Genomic DNA, 16,100 nt, shown 5'->3' on the forward strand with positions numbered 1-16,100 from the left:
TGCCTCGCTCGCCGGCTCTCTCCCAAGACAGCACCTCTTGCACCCTCCATCCAGAACTGCAGCCTGCCAGCCAGCCCACCTGTCTGCTGGCTAAGGAAACTCCTGGGCGGCTTCCTCGGGCTCTTGCTCTGCTTGGCAGAAAATCTGGTGCGGCCCAGCCTCACCCAGACTCTGCCTCTAGCGGCCCCCAGGTAAATTGAGTTTAAAACCCCTGTCTTAAAGGCAAAGGCCCTGAGCAAAAGATGCATAGATATTTTATAAGGTTTCTACACAAAGAGCCATAAATTGGAACATTCTTATTGGTTCTTTGGGCCTCAAACCTGGATCCTCCTTCCCATTGGGCCAAAGATGTGCCATAGGCTTAGCTTATTGGCCTTACCCGAATATCCATACTGTGACCGCGTGTTCCCTTGACCCAAGGTCATGCTATGCCCTGAAAGTGCCTGCATGTCTGAAGAGGATGTTCCTTGGTTCCTCTTATCTCATTGATATGCTTATGTTGCATTTCCTGGGCCTCAATGTACGGCCTCCAGGAACAGTAATTCTCCTAGTGGTGTCAAAATATAGATGGCTGGTTTCCTCCCCAGACATTCCAATGTAGACATCTGTGCCCGTTTGTCTCCTAAATTGCTGTATTTAGTGAAGGAAGAAAAGTTGCCTTGTTTGTGTAAACTAAACCTAAATGTTATCTCATTGTGGTGTGATATCTTCCTGTTGCCTGAGTCTGAAAGGTCATTGTATCTGGCATGCTTTGAAATGTGAGAATGTGGTGTGGGAACTTGCCTTACTATTGCATAGTAAGGAGTATCAAAGAGAGGTCCAATAAAATAAGGATACAAAATACATTGAATAGGGATACAATAGAAAATTGGAAAGAGAAAATGCATACAAGATACAGATATGAAATGCACACAGAATATCATTGCAAGAGGAATCAGTAAGAAAACATGTTTCAATTACAGGTACAGAGTATGATTGCTTGATTAAAATACAGAATATGTTTACTGGTTAAATGTGTATCAGGTATTTGGAGTATAAGAACGGTACTCTGCGTATGTTATATCAGAACCCCATCCTGCTCCCCTAACGCTCTGTAGCGGGCACACTGAAGCCTCTATTGTCTCAGGCCTCCAGGAGGTTACTGCCACCAATACTTCAGTTCAGCATCAATTAGTTAAGAAGACAAGTGTTACTTTGAAAACTAAAACTTGTTTATTTGATCAGTAAAATAAAACAGGCAAATCACAAGTTGTTAATCAATATCTCTCACTCACTGACACACAGACACTTCTCTCACTGACTTTTTGGCTCAGAGGCCCACAGACTCACAAAGTCTCTCGCACTCAACTCAAATCTCTCCAAACTTCCCCGCATGCACCATACACCCTTATTTATATCCCAACTCCTCCCCCTTTAGCACCACCTTCCGTCCTCTCATTGGCTGTTGTTCCATTGCTCAGCTGTGATGGACAGGTGAGGGCAGGGCTGAACGCTACACACTCCCCCCTTTTTAAATTCTGACAGCAATAAGATGGCGGAATTTAAACTACCTTCACGTTGGGATGATACAGATTGAAGGCTGGAGCTGGGGTAAGGCGGGCAAAGGGAAGAAGTAACAGTAAGAAGTGTAGCAAGTATACCAACAAGAAGGGCCGTAACAACCAGAAGAACAATGCCAACAAAAATGTTCTTGAAAGTAGAGAAATCGGGTAGCCAGGACGTGAGCTTACTCCAGTCCCAGTTTTCCCAATTCTTCGCATTAAAGGCATCATAGGTACAGGTGTGGTCTAGCTGGTGTTTACGGACTAGGGTAGCTAGGTCATCATGATCAAGAATCAGACCCTTTTGTTCATCATGGAATATACAGCAGGTTTCATTGATACAGGCACACAAACCACCTTGTTGTAAAAGCATCATGTCAAGCGTCAGACGATGCTGTAGGACCATGTTTTTGTGAGAAATGATTTCAGTTTGCAAACGGGATTGGATGCCGCCTGTGACATTCTCAAGGGTTTCTAATACCTCAGAGGCATTATAAACAAAATCAGCTAGCATGTGTATATCGTTGTAATTTTGGGCCACACCAAGGGAGGGGAGGAAGGCACGGCCAAGGAGAATGCCTGTGGACCACGTCCATGGTTTAGATAGTGATCTAATGGTTTGGTGGGTGCTTTGGGAAGAACAGTGAATAGCGGAAACATGGCGAGGATGCATTCCCCCTGGCCATAGCTAGCCAATAATACAAATCCCTTCCCAATCGGAGGGGGGGGGAGGACCCTGAAAACCTTGAGACTGCAAAACCACCCCTACCTCCCAACCAAACGCCACTGAGAAGAGAGCTACGAAAGTGGTAGAGAAGTGGGAAAAGGAGGAGGGTTTGCTTCTGGGGCTGTGTTCCTACTGGAATCGGAGGCCATGCCCCTCCCTCCCTCCCCACTTTTCCTCTCTCGCCCCGCCCCCTACCCACCTCTTTCCCACCTGAGGATCCGAACGGAGGTGGGGCGATTTGGGGGCCTTTATGGGGGAGGGGGAGAGGGAGGAGAGAGAGCACTGGTGGGCCCCCCTAAAATGATAGTCCCCCAAAGGGAAGGAAAATACTCGGTGGGGGGGGCAGGAGGGGCCTTTCCATTCCCCAGCTCCTTCTTCGGCGGGGGTTTTGTCTGTCTTTGTGTCTCTCTGTGTGTTTGTGGGGAAAGAAAGATGGGAAGTTATGGTGGGGCTGAGATCCCAATACTCCGAAGGGGCAGGAGGGACCCCCCACTGAGCAAGTCCCCCAGGGCCCCCTTTGTGTGTGTTCCCCACAGAGTCCCTTCAGCCTCGCTTCTCCCTCCTCCCCCCAACCTTCTTGAGCCAAATTCTGGACACAACCCCCCCCAACCACTTTTGTTAGAAAACTTTGGGGAAAGGGGCCTTTTTGTGGGGGGGAGGAAAAGGAAGAGAGGGTTGCAAAGAGGTGGAGGTAGGGGTGGGGAGGATAGGAGGGTGGGCAGAGAAATGGGGATTGGAGGGGTGAGAAGACAGGGGGTGGGCTGGGAGGGAGGGATCTGGATGATGATGAATTTTCATTTCTATGGCAGCCAAGGCGTCTGCTGAAACCCGTGCAACGGAGGGAAGTGTGTGTGTGTGTGTTTGTGGAGTCTTATGTGCTGCTGCTGATTTTTGATTACAAAAATATTCTCAGGAAATTGTTTGAATCTCCGCTTGGTTTCCAGGAAGAGACGTTCTTAGAGGCAGGAAATTCAGTCATTAGATTTTTAATTAGCTTAGAATTCATTCATTAATTCATTCAAAATTACTTTCCTCCTCTTTGCTTGTTTATGTCTTGCTGTTTTCATTGGCACAGGGGACGGTGGTCAGCTAGATGGCCAGACCTTGGGGGCCTGAGAGGCTGAGCGAAGGGCCTCCTGGAAGATCTTAAAAAGCAGGCGGAAGTTGCGTGTCATCATCACACGGGTGGTGCCGGACCACCACATTCTTCTTCATAGCCTCTTTCTAGTTTTTCATGCCTCTGTGAAATAGTACTGTACTGGGATTTAATGGAAACCTGAAACACTCCAAAGGCTGAGGGTCGGGGGGGTTGAACAGGAGTCCGTCCCCCCCAGCACCCCTGCCATTCCCAGAGCGACACCACGTGAGGGAACATCCCAGAATCTGACTCCCCTTTTTCATCAAGTGACCACTCCTCCCCCAGACACAAAGCCATGGTCAGGGCTGTGATGGGCAAAGAGCAGAAGAGGGTCTCCTGCAGAGTCCAGAGGTCCCCAACCTCTGGCCTCCACATGTTCTTGGACTGCAATTCCCAGAAGCCTTCACCGCCGCCTCTGCTGGCCAGGATTTCTGGGAGTGGAAGTACGAAGAACATCCGGAGGCCCAATGTTGGGGATCCCCTGCTTTAGACACTTGGGTGTTACCACCCTTCAGCCACCCTTTGCTCTGTCAGGCTCGGCCTCCTTTTTCCTGCTGGCAAGGCAGGCATAATGTTGTGAAGCAGTTTTGGGCTATTTCCTGGCTTTGGGAATTATTTTTATTGTTATTTATTGTTGTAAGCCGCCTAGAGTAATCTTAATTGATTAGATAGGCGGGATATAAAATAAATAAATAAATAAATAAATAAATAAATAAATAAATAAATAAATAAATAAATAAATAAATAAATAAATAAATAAATAAATAAATAAATAAATATTTTGGGCACACAATCTCCCCCCGCCCCACATTCATAAACCAGAGGGTATTTAAAAGAATTGCATTCTCCAGATTGTCAGCAAGACAAAGGCTTCTATGCTAAGGGAAAGCTTTTAGTTTTGTCCGTCCGAGAAGCCTCCAGAATGACTTTTTCCCCTTTTCTCCCAGGGACGGGGTGAGGTTCAGCTGATGCTCTCCCGACTTTTCTCTGGACAAAAAGAGAAACCCAAAACCCCCCTTAGAGCAGGTAATGTCTCTTTCATTCTTTGAGATCAGATGCAACACTGTGTTTGTATATTCATTAAATTATAACCCTATGATTAGCAGGATGCGAGATCTTGTAAAGCTTACATCAGTATTTCAGAGAAGTTTAGCCCAATCACAGGAAGCATCGGGAGCGTTTGGAGGCCGCCTTCCACCAGATCTTCCGTCGTGCCTGGTGAGGGCAAGAGGGGCCACCGAGATGGGCCTGACAGTGCAAAGGACTGAGTTGGTGTGAAATGACAGGTTTTGAAGCGTTCTCCCCCAAGTTCTTCAGTCCTGGTGGAACAAAAGTCTCAAACAAATAGTTCCTTTCACTCGTCCGTTTCCAAACATACAGACAGAGAGAGAGAGACCAACTGGCAGCCTCTCTGTCTCTGAGGCAATGTGAGCTCTCAGAACAGTTGAGTTCAGGATAGCATAAGCTCTCAAACTGAAGCAAATGGTGCATGTCTTCCTCCTCGTTTATACGCACATCAGCCCCCGACAAATTACATTACATCGTTCTCTTACACCTTCCATCGTCTGCTGATACAGGATGACTTCCCAATTTTCTTGGTTAGTTGCACCTGCTGTGCTAACTCTGTTTCAGTTAACAAGTTTGGACCCCATGACAGTATCAAAACGGTGACATGAAATCCCCATATGCTGTGAGACTGTCCTGTCGACTTCATTCTGTCATCTGTTGAGTAACTCCCAACCAAACCAGTTTTGGAGGCCTCTGGTTTGTGAAAGCAAGCACACACTGTGAGATTCCTGGCTATGTGGGGGTTTGAACCAGGGTTGCATGAGTCCCAGTTGTACTGTCTACAGCAGTGCCTCTGTGAACATGTGCAGAGTGTTTTTCTTTTGGTTCCCATTCCTGCTGTCAGTGAGATTCCAACCCTGGACAGCCTAGCATGGGGCCTCCCCTGAATTTCTCCTTTCTTCTTTTGGGATCCAAGAGGGTGAAGTGAAGAATTCACTCCTGCATGCGGGGATTGGTGGAGAGGGAAAGATGGAAGACAGCCTTCTTTTCACTTCTCTCCCAGAGTAGACCTTTTTTCAACCCATGGAGTCTTTTTGATCAGTTCCAGTTGACTTGGTTTGAGGAGCATCTGTTATCCTTCCGTTTGACATGTCAGGCACATCTTTAAAAAATATTAATTGCTGAAGCTGGAGAGAAACACGTTCGCTTAATTCTCCACCGTGAGTTTCTGCTGCAGAATTAAGGGGATTAATATCCCAAAGGATGCCCTTTCTCCCCCTTTGAGAGGGAAAGTGATCCTTGATGACCTCTTCCAAGTTCTGAGAATAGTTTTTGCAGGATTGAAGCTGTCCCAGAAGAACGCCCGCCAACCTTCTTCCTGTCTCTCTTTGGCTTCTTCCTGCGACGACCAAGGCAGGGTCTCCCCTGGCCGGGCGTGGAGCCTCAGCTGCCCTTGAGAGGAAGGGAAGGGAAAGCTGGAGACCCGAGGAGGAGGGAGGCGTGCGGTCTCTTCCTCAAGAAGGGCCCCTGCCGGGAGGTTCTCACAGGGAAGAGGGAAGCTTTGCACAGCCTCTGGAAAGAAACAAGAGGTGGGGAGATTGCAGGGTGCGGGTGTGGGCGTTTGTGCATTTATCGGGCCCCAGACGTGGATTTTAGAGAAGGTGCCACTTCTTTTAAGCAAATGGTAAATGGAGCGCATGCACACACACACACACACACACAAACATACATACATAAATGTGGGTTGAGGATTTCTCCCCTAATGTTCCCACAATGTTTTAAAAAATTTTTGCCTGGATCTTTGTCCATCATTTCCCCAAAACCTACTGAATCTGTTGCAGAAACATCATTGAAATAAAGTTTGGGGATGATGATCTTTGGTCATAAGGAGAGGACATTGAGGGAAAATGTTTCCATTTTGAATCCCAACGCTAGGTGAAGGGGTGAAAGATACACGGAGACAGAGATTCTAGGATCCGATGAACCTCCATTATTGAAAAGAAAATCACAAAGAGAAAATAAAGAGAGGATACAAATTGCAATACACACCATCCCATCAGCTGAAATTAACCCATGCTGCTCACTTCCATCTTTCTCCACCTCTTGCCACCTTTCCTCTAGGGACTAGGTTGGGGTTAGGATGATGGTCATTTTTGCATTTCGTAGCACCCTGTTTCTCTCCAAAAGCACATTGATCATCCTCCCGGGCTACCCTTCTTCTCTTTCCAAAAGACATAGTCTTGAAAAATATTCCATATTGCTTTAAACTTACTAGTTTTCAATATCCCTCTTCTAATTTTTGTTTCACTGGTCCATTGTCATCAATGGCCACATTCCACATTTTTCTATATTGTCCCTCAGGTAATGGCTTTTCCAATTCCTTGCAAAGATGAGCCTTGCCATAGGCACCATTTAATAGCTAATTCTTTTTCTTCTTTCTTCCCTTGGTTATTATTAACCATATTCAATAAGGCAGTCATGGATTCAATCGAGTTATTTCCCCTAATCTCCTTTAAAAACAGCATCCATTCCTTCCTCCTTATTTGATAGAACCACTGCATATGGAAATATGTCCCTTTTTCTTTTTTACATCTCCAGCACAGAGGTGATGCATTATTATTTAATATATTCCATGTCACCAGAATTAAATGCCATCTCCATTTTACTTTGTAGCAATTTTCTTTAACCCTTATGGACGTAGGCTTCATAATTCTGTTATTCCACATTTAATCCAATCTTTCCCTTCAGTTTCTTTAACCATGTCTTTTTTTTAACTCCTCGGGTTTATATCCTGCCTCTTCTCATGGTTTGTACATTTCACTTACGATCTCCTTTCTGTTTTTCATTGCTTCTAATATCAGTCTTTTTTTCCAATAGTTTCATCAAATTTCACAAATTTTCTACCTTCTTCCTTTCTTTTTCATTCTTTTGTCCATTTTTCTAACTCAACTATGTTTCCTCATGAAATCCTCCCTTCGCCCACCAGCTCCCCTATTTCCTTGCCATCTTGTATCCGTTTCATCCAATCTTTTATAAACCCATTTAAGAATTTCTAGAAAATTTCTCAACCACTTTGGTCAGAGGGGAGATTGGCAGACTTCTCACCTGTAACATTACCAACTTTCTAACAACTTTTAAAAAAAGATTTATCAGTCTTCTTAACCTCTTCTTCAATGTTTTGTTTGAAAAAAATGTTATTCCCACTGTATAAGATTTTTTTTAAGATTATTTTTAAATTTACAAAACAAATGAAAGAAAACAAAATACTTACTACTACAATCTAAACCACAGTGCACCCCCGTACCCACGGGACCCTTTGGAACAATACTTTTAATATGAACCTCTTTTCCAAAATTGTATTGTTTGTTGTTCAGAGGCTTTACCCTTTCCTTTCACTAATACAAAGTCAATAAATCAACCCCAAATAGCATCAAAATATTTGAACTTATTTCCCCTCTTTTCATCTTAAGTTCAATAGTCAATTTATCATTTAGCTCAGTGTCCCATACTTCATTGTACCAATCTTCTAATTTAATATCATTTTTATCTTTCCATAATCTAGCTATTAATATTCTAGGACCTGTCATAAAATTGGAAATCAATTCCTTTGAGCAATAATGAAGTTCTATCTTATCAAAATTTGAATTGTGGTGCTGGAGGAGACTCTTGAGAGTCCCCTGGACTCCAAAGAGAACAAACCTATCCATTTTGAAGGAAATCAACTCTTAGTGCTCACTGGAAGGACAGATCCTGAAGGTAAGGCTCCAATACTTTGGCCAACTCATGAGAAGAGAAGACTCCCTGGAAAAGACCCTGATGTTGGGAAAGTGTGAAGGCAGGAGGAGAAGGGGATGACAGAAGACAAAATGGTTGGACAATGTCATTGAAGCGACCAACATGAATTTGACCCAACTCCGGGAGGCATTGGAAGATGGGAGGGCCTGTCGTGCTCTGGTCCATGGGTCATGAAGAGTCAGACGAGACTAAACAACAAAATCTTATCAACAACAACAACAATCTTTATTTGCAGTCTCCGACCCATTAAAATACATACATATAATATTTATATGTATGAGGAAGCAATTAAAACATTACAGGACAGTTAAAACAGTATAAAAAGGTAAATTGCAGTCGTAAGATCGAATCCACGCGACGCAGTGAGCTCCCGTCGCCTGTCCCAGCTCCCGCCAACCTAGCGGTTTGAAAGCATGCAAATGCGAGTAGATAAATAGGTACCATCTCGGTGGGAAGGTAAACAGCGTTCCGTGTCTAAATCACACTGGCCATGTGAATATATATATATCAGCATTTTTTAAATCTAAAGTGGAGGCCATCCGCCGGGACATTTCCCCTTTTTTGAATACAGTGAGTCGAGCTGAGATGTCCAGCCCGGCAATTTTTGACTCCTTTCAGCCTGTCACGCCTGACACTGTCGCCAGGGCGCTTGACCGCTGTCGTGCCACCACCTCCTCCCTTGACCCCTGTCCGGCCTGGCTAATCAAAGCAGCCAGGCCTACAACAATGGAATGGGCCACTGCAATAATTAATGGGTCTTTCCTTGAGGGCAGATTTCCATCTGCCCTCAAGGAGACACTCATTAGGCCCATCAGGAAGAAACCAAGTTTGGCGGCGGACGAGATTGGTAACTACAGGCCCGCCGCCAACGTTTCCTTCCTAAGTAAGGTGGTGGAGAGCATGGTGGCCGACCAGCTGCAGGCGCACCTGGATGAAACAGATGCCCTGGATCCATTTCAGTCGGGCTTCAGGCCGCGCCACGGTACAGAAACGGCATTGGTCGCCCTGTGTGATGACCTATTGAGGGAGGCTGACAGGGGCAAAGTGTCCCTGCTGGTCCTCCTCGACATCTCAGCGGCCTTTGATACCATCGACCATGGGGAGGCTCTCCGAGTTGGGTATAGGGGGCCTTGCATTGGCCTGGCTCCGCTCCTACTTGGAGGACTGCCCCCAGAGAGTGCAGCTTGGGGAGAGCGTCTCGGCCCCGTGGAGTCTCAATTGTGGGGTCCCACAGGGGTCGATCATCTCCCCAATGCTGTTTAACATCTATATGAGGCCGCTGGGTGGGGTCATCAGGGGGTGTGGAGCCCGGTGTCATCAGTACGCTGATGATACCCAGCTCTACATCTCCTTTCCACTGACCGCAGATGATGCCGTTCTGTCCCTTCAGTGCTGCCTGGGGACCATACTGCAATGGATGCAGGAGAACGGGCTGAGGCTGAACCCGGACAAGATGGAGGTACTAAGGGTGGGCGCCCCCACAGTCGGCGGCTTGGGAAACTCCCTCTCCTTTGGGGGGGTGACCCTCCCTGCCAAGGATGGGGTCCGCAGCTTGGGGATCCATCTCGACCCGGCGCTCACTATGGAATCCCAGGTGACGTCGGTGGTCCGAACCGCCTTTTACCACCTCAGGCAGGTAGCCCAGCTGCGGCCCCATCTTGATGTTGGGGCGCTCACCACTTTGGTGCATGCGCTTGTAATCTCAAGATTAGACTACTGTAATGCGCTCTATGTGTTGCTGCCTTTGAGGTTGCTGCGGAAACTTCAGGTGGTGCAGAACGCGGCGGCCAGACTCCTTACTGGGGTGAAGAAATTCCAACACATCTCACCCACTCTGGCTGCTTTGCACTGGCTGCCCATCTGATTCCGCATCGACTTCAAAGTGTTGATGCTCACATACAAAGCCCTAAACGGTTTAGGACCTCGATATTTGGTGGAACGCCTTCTGCCACCAAGATCTACCCGTATCACTCGCGTGAGCCAGGAGCCGGGGGAGGCCCGGAAGGAAAAGACAAGAAATCGGGCCTTCTCGGTGGTGGCTCCTCGCCTCTGGAACAACCTTCCTCCTGATATTCGTGCGGCTCCCTCGCTGGGTATTTTCAAAAAACAACTAAAAACATTGCTGTTCCGGCAGGCCTTCCCCCCCCAGCCAATTTCTGATTCCTCTCTTTTTTCCCTCCTTGCGTTCGATCTAATTGTTGAATATGTTTTTATATAAGTTGCATTAGCTATTGTTTCATCCCTGTTATAAGCCGCCTAGAGTGGTCCGTTGATCAGATAGGCGGGATATAAATAAAATAAATAAATAAATAATAAATACATAGATCATTTTTCGTATTCTTTGAGCAGACAGAAGGAATTTGGCCACTGATTCGGTTGTTAACTTGTTAGTGTTGCTTAATAAATATTTTGTGTACCAAATCGGAGTCCTACCTGGGAAGATATTCATTAAGGGCTTGAGGAATTTGATACGCTCATTTCTATAAAAATCACATTCCAAAAGGACATGCTTCAAAGTTTCAATTTCTTTATCCTTACAGGGGCACAATCTTTTTTCGTAAGGGGTGCCAGAGTATCGCCCATCTAAAATTGCGGATTGGAGACAGTTAAACCGGGCTCATGAAAAAACGTGCCTGTATTTTGGGATAGTCAATTTCCCTAAATACCTAGCACTTTGGGAGAAATTATAGTTCAGACCAAGGTGCAAGATGGAGCACGTTTTACGAGCCATTGCAGTGGAATACTGGAAATCAATGTCCCTGATCCGCTTTTCTAAGATAGAGTTGGCTCCCTTGGGTTCCTGGGCATAGAGAAAGTCCAAAGAGAGCTCTAATAGATGCAGTGAAGACCTGGCTCTTTAGGAAGATGTTCCTTCCTATCAATACTTGGTTTATTTGTTTTTTGTTTGTTTGTTTGATTTGTATCCCGCCTATCTGATCTATTTATTGATATCCTTATGGTTTAAATGTTGTTATTTTATTTTATTATTCTTTTATGTTGTTAGCCACCGAGAGTAGACTTCAGTCTAGATGGGCAGAATATTAAATAAATAAATAATTGTTGTTGTGGGTTTTATTCCGCCCAATTTGGTATCATCTACAAATTTGACAAGCTTCCCTGCATCCCCAATCCACATCATTAATAAAAATATTGAAGAGCACAGGACCCAGGACTGAGCCTTGGGGTAGCCCACTAGTGACCTCCTCTCAGTTAGAGAAGGAGCCATTAATCATCACTCTCTGAGTAGGATTATGTAACGAACTGTGTATCTACCTAATACTTGATCTATTCAGCACACACCTAGTTAGCTTGCTAATCAGGATATCTTGGGGCACTTGGTCAAATGTTTTTCTGAAGTCAAGATATACAGAAAAACACATCCCTGGCTCAGCAATACTATAAGCAAAAAAGATCATGTCATAGATCACAAACTGAATACAGTGGGGTCTCGACTTACAAACTTAATCCGTATTGGAAGGCAGTTTGTAAGTCGAAAAGTCTGTAGGTTGAATCTGCATTTCCCATAGGAATGCATTGAAAACCATTTAATCTGTATCTGCTCTTTTCCGTCCATAGAAACTAATGGGAAGCTGCTATTCCACCTTCTACCACTAGAGGGGGATATTTTTTCTTCCCCCCCCCCTTTGGTGAAGAAAACGAAGCCAATTTTAAAGCATGTTTTGAAGCATGCTGTGCTGATTTTTTTCAGCACAAAGACACACAGGCAGGAGTCTGGAACTCACACCTCAGCCTTTTTAGGTGCTGAGCAAGCCTCCGGAAGCCTCTTCAGAGCCAGCCGATCAGCTGTTAGGCAGGGAGAGGGAGGGCAGAAGCGGGGAAAAGCACAAAATGGCTGCCAGGCTCCCTGCAGGGTGTCGGCTTTTAGCTGTTTGGTGCTCTTTTTCCTGCAGTTCGGGGACTACCAAGGCCTGGTAAGTGACTTTGTTTTATTTATTTTTAAGTTTCTGACACCTTTTTCCCCTCCAGAAGCCTCTAAGGGGAGGGAGGGGGCACTTTTTTCCTGTTCATATCTCGAGGGACATTCGTATGTAGAGTCCTTATTTCCCTATTGGGCGGGTTCATAAGTTGAATTGTTCGCAAGTAGGGTCATTCGTAAGTCGAGACCCCACTGTATGAGCCAGCAGTGTGATGTGGCTACAAAAAAGACAAACAGTATTTTAGGAGGGATTAACAGGAAGAGAGTCTCCAAATCCCAGAAAGTCCTGGTTCCCCTGTATTCAACATTGGTTAGATCTCATCAAGAGCAGTGGTTCTTAACCTTTTTGAAAGGTTGAGCCATTGAGGAAGTTATCATTGCCCTCCTCCCCACGGCAATATCTTTCTTATTTATTTATTTATTCAAGACACTTAAATCCAATGACCCTTGAAAATAAAATTCAATTGCAAGAAAATGAAATGCCCGGGAAAAAAACAGTAACATTTAAGTGACGTTTAAGATGCAAAAAGAAATATAAAAAGGGCTTAAAAACAAACTGCAATGCAGGAACTAAAAATTTCAAGATCAAAACTCTGAAATCAAATTAAGATTCGAGGAAAATACATATTCATGCACACTATAAAAAGGGTTAAAAAGACACAAAGAAAAATTTTACAGAAGGAAAGCAACAAAAATCAGAGCGACAAATTATATACAGTGGTGCCCTGCTTGACGATTACCCCACTCCACGACGAATCCGTTTTACAATGAGTTTTTTGCGATTGCAATAGTGATCACAAAACGATGTTTAAATGGGGGAAATCCACTTTATGATGATTGGTTCCCTGCTTCGGGAACCGATTTTTCACTTAATGATGGTTTTGAAACAGTTGTTCACAAAATGGCTCCCCGCTGTGCAAAATGGCTCCCCGCTGTGTTTAGGACTGATTGCTCGCTTTACAGGCACCGGGAAATGGCCGCTCTATGGAGGATCTTCGCTTAGACGATGAGGTATTTTCCCCTTTAGAACACATTAACCAGTTTTTAATGCATTCTAATGGGTTTTTTATTTTCGTTTGATGATGATTTCGCTGTACAGCAAGATGATCCTTACTAGACACAAGCCTGTGTGTTCCAAAGCTTGAAAAATGCAGCTTGATAAAACCACTTTATCTTCCATAAACTACCTCTGATACTAAAGGGTGGCAATTAAAAACAATATGTCTCCATGGTTTCTGACCACATCCTGATGAAAACATAGCCAGGACTATGTAATAATGGCCCATTCTAGTTTCACCAAAAGACTTAGCCTTCATACTGACCAATAATATGTCAGCTGGCATATTAATTCCATTGCTGGCAATAATATGCTAGCAATTGGTTTTGTCACTTCAGCTACAAGTCCTAACAGAATTTTAAGAATCGGAAAATCTTAGAGTAATAGAGTATTTGTTTGAAAGGAAAGGAATATTGATTTTGCTGCTGTCTGAACCCTAAATTCAAGATAGCAACCCACTTGGGTCTCAAAATAATTTTTTTGAAAAAGCAGAGCAATGTTAGAGAGAAATTCTGTAGATAGTAGACTTTATATTAAGGAAATAGAGAAGCAAATTAGGGTTGTATATTGCCTTGTAGCAGTTTTAAATTCTTTTTTTTAATTCAATGGGCAGCACCACGGCTGCAGCTGCCTTCCAGCGCCCCCTACCGCCCCCTTCTGTTCCACTGCCCCCACACCGCCCCTTTTCGTTCTACCTCCCCCTTGAAAAATGAAATCGCTCCCTGGGGGGCATTATTGCCCATGTTAGGAACCACTGACCTAGAGTACTGTGTCCTGTTCTGGACACTGCACCTCAGGTAGGATACTAACAAATTGCAGCAAGTTCAGTGGAGGCCAAGAGTGTTTCACCAATGGAGGCATTCAAGAGAACATAAAAATATTAAAAAGAGCCCTGCTGGATCAGGCCAAGGGACCATCTAGTTCAGCTTCCTGTATCTCACAGTGGCCCCAACAGATGCCTCTGGGAGCCCAGGAGATCCCCGTCTCCTGATTCCCCTCTCTTGCATCTCTCCTTTGCAGGGACCTTCCTTTTAAGCCTGGAGATTGCACATCCCCATCATGTCCTCCTGGAATCCGTCCAATCTCCTTTTCGAGGTATCTAAGGCAGATGCCATCACCACATCCTGTGACAAGCAGTTCCAAAGACTATTTATTTATTCTATTTATTTATTCTACTTATATCCCATCTATCTGGTCTTGCGACCACTCTAGGTAGCTTACAAACACATAAAACAACAATACAGTAGTGCCTCGCATAGCGATTGCTTCGGACAATGATGAAATCACTTTGCGATGAAGATTTTGCGATAGCTTTTGCGATCGCTTTCTGATGTTCCCTATGGAGAAATTTCACTTTGCGATGATCGGTTCCCTGCTTGGGGAACCGATCATGGCAAAGCAATGCTGTTAAAACAGCTGATTGGTGCCACAAGCAAGGCTTTTTAAACAGCTGATAAGCACCGCAGTACCCTCCCCAGAGCTCCTGCATAAATAGGGGACAGCGGGAGGGGGGAACGGGGGCACTCCGGATTGGCGCCTTGGAAGGAGGGCAGGGCAAAGGCCCTGGCCCCAATCCCCGCACGCACCCCTGGGGCGCCGAGCCAGAGAGCAGTCACGGCGAGAAGTGCTGCAAAGGAGGAGGCGCCCAGTGGGGATTGGGATCAGGGCAGCAGCGTCTGGACGGGGGGCAGTGTGCCAGAGACCCCCTCCTCACCCCACCTGAGCCCCACCAAGGAGACCAGGCGTCTGGGGTTGGATGGTTGGTGGTGGCTGGCAGGCCCCTTCCTGCCCTGGGTGGCTACCTCCAAGCCCTGGCTCACCTGCCACCCAAGGAGGCCCTGTGTCTCCCGGGCTGGCTGGCTGGTGAGCTGTGGGTGGATGGTGCACTCCTTCCCACCCCAGCGGCTGCCTCCGAGCCCTCACTCGCCAGAGAAAGACCCTCCGGCCCGCCTGTCTGCGCCCTGGGACAGCCCCACCAAGGAGGCTGGGCGTTGTCTGGGGCTGGCTGGCGGTGCTTTGCCATGATCGGTTCCCTGCTTGGGGAACCGATCATGGCAAAGCAATGCTTTTTTAACAGCTGATCGGCGGTTTCAAAATGGCCGCCCACTGTTTTCTGGGACGGATTCCTCACTTAACAGGCTGTGAAAATGGCCGCACTATCGAGGATCTTCGCTGAACTGTGAGTTTGAAGCCCATAGGAACACATTAATCACATTTTAATGCATTTCTATGGGCTTTTTTGTTCCGCATAGTGACTAATCCATATAGCGACAATTTTTCTGGAACGGAATATCGCCACTATGCGGGGCACCACTGTATAACAAAAAGAAATTATTATGTCAAATGACCAGTTCTTCAAGATGGGGATGAGAACATAAAAAATAAATTTAAAAGAAAAGAGAAAAGAATCAAATGTTAATTGGAGGGAAGGCCTGCCTGAACATCCATGTTTTTAATAGTTTTTTCAAAATACCCAGCAAAGGGGCCACACGAATCTCTGGAGGCAGCTTCCTTCGAGAAGGCCCGGTTTCTTGTTTTTTCTTCGGCGTCAAGCTCCCTTGCCTCACCCCATGACTCGCTCAAGTGATATGGGTAAATCTTGGTGGGAGTAGGCATTCCGCCAGGTATCGAGGCCCTAAACCGTTTAGGGCTTTATATGTAAGCATTAGGACTTTGAAGTCAAAGCGGAACCGAATGGGCAGCCAGTGCAAGGCGGCCAGAATAGGAGAAATATAGTGGTATTTTCTTGCTCCACTAAGGAGTCTGGCCATCGCATTTTGCACCACTTGGAGTTTCCGCATCAACCTCAACGGTAGCCCCACATAGAGCACATTACAGTGGTCTAATCTTGAGATTACGAGCGCATGTACCAAGGTAGTGAGTGCCCCCCTGTCAAG

At 45.7% G+C, this 16,100-nt stretch overlaps 1 long non-coding RNA gene across 1 annotated transcript in view; it reads right to left on the reverse strand.

Moving 5' to 3' along the window:
* LOC144585011 (uncharacterized) overlaps positions 1–14,715 on the reverse strand; it is a 37,896-nt gene extending 23,181 nt beyond the window's left edge. The window contains exon 1 of the long non-coding RNA XR_013539518.1: positions 14,589–14,715. This is a non-coding gene — a long non-coding RNA (uncharacterized LOC144585011). The remainder of the gene's footprint in view (positions 1–14,588) is intronic.
* Between the last annotated feature and the right edge of the window lie 1,385 nt (positions 14,716–16,100).

The sequence above is a fragment of the Pogona vitticeps genome, chromosome W (assembly GCF_051106095.1).
Source record: "Pogona vitticeps strain Pit_001003342236 chromosome W, PviZW2.1, whole genome shotgun sequence".
In the NCBI taxonomy this organism is placed as follows: domain Eukaryota; kingdom Metazoa; phylum Chordata; class Lepidosauria; order Squamata; family Agamidae; genus Pogona; species Pogona vitticeps.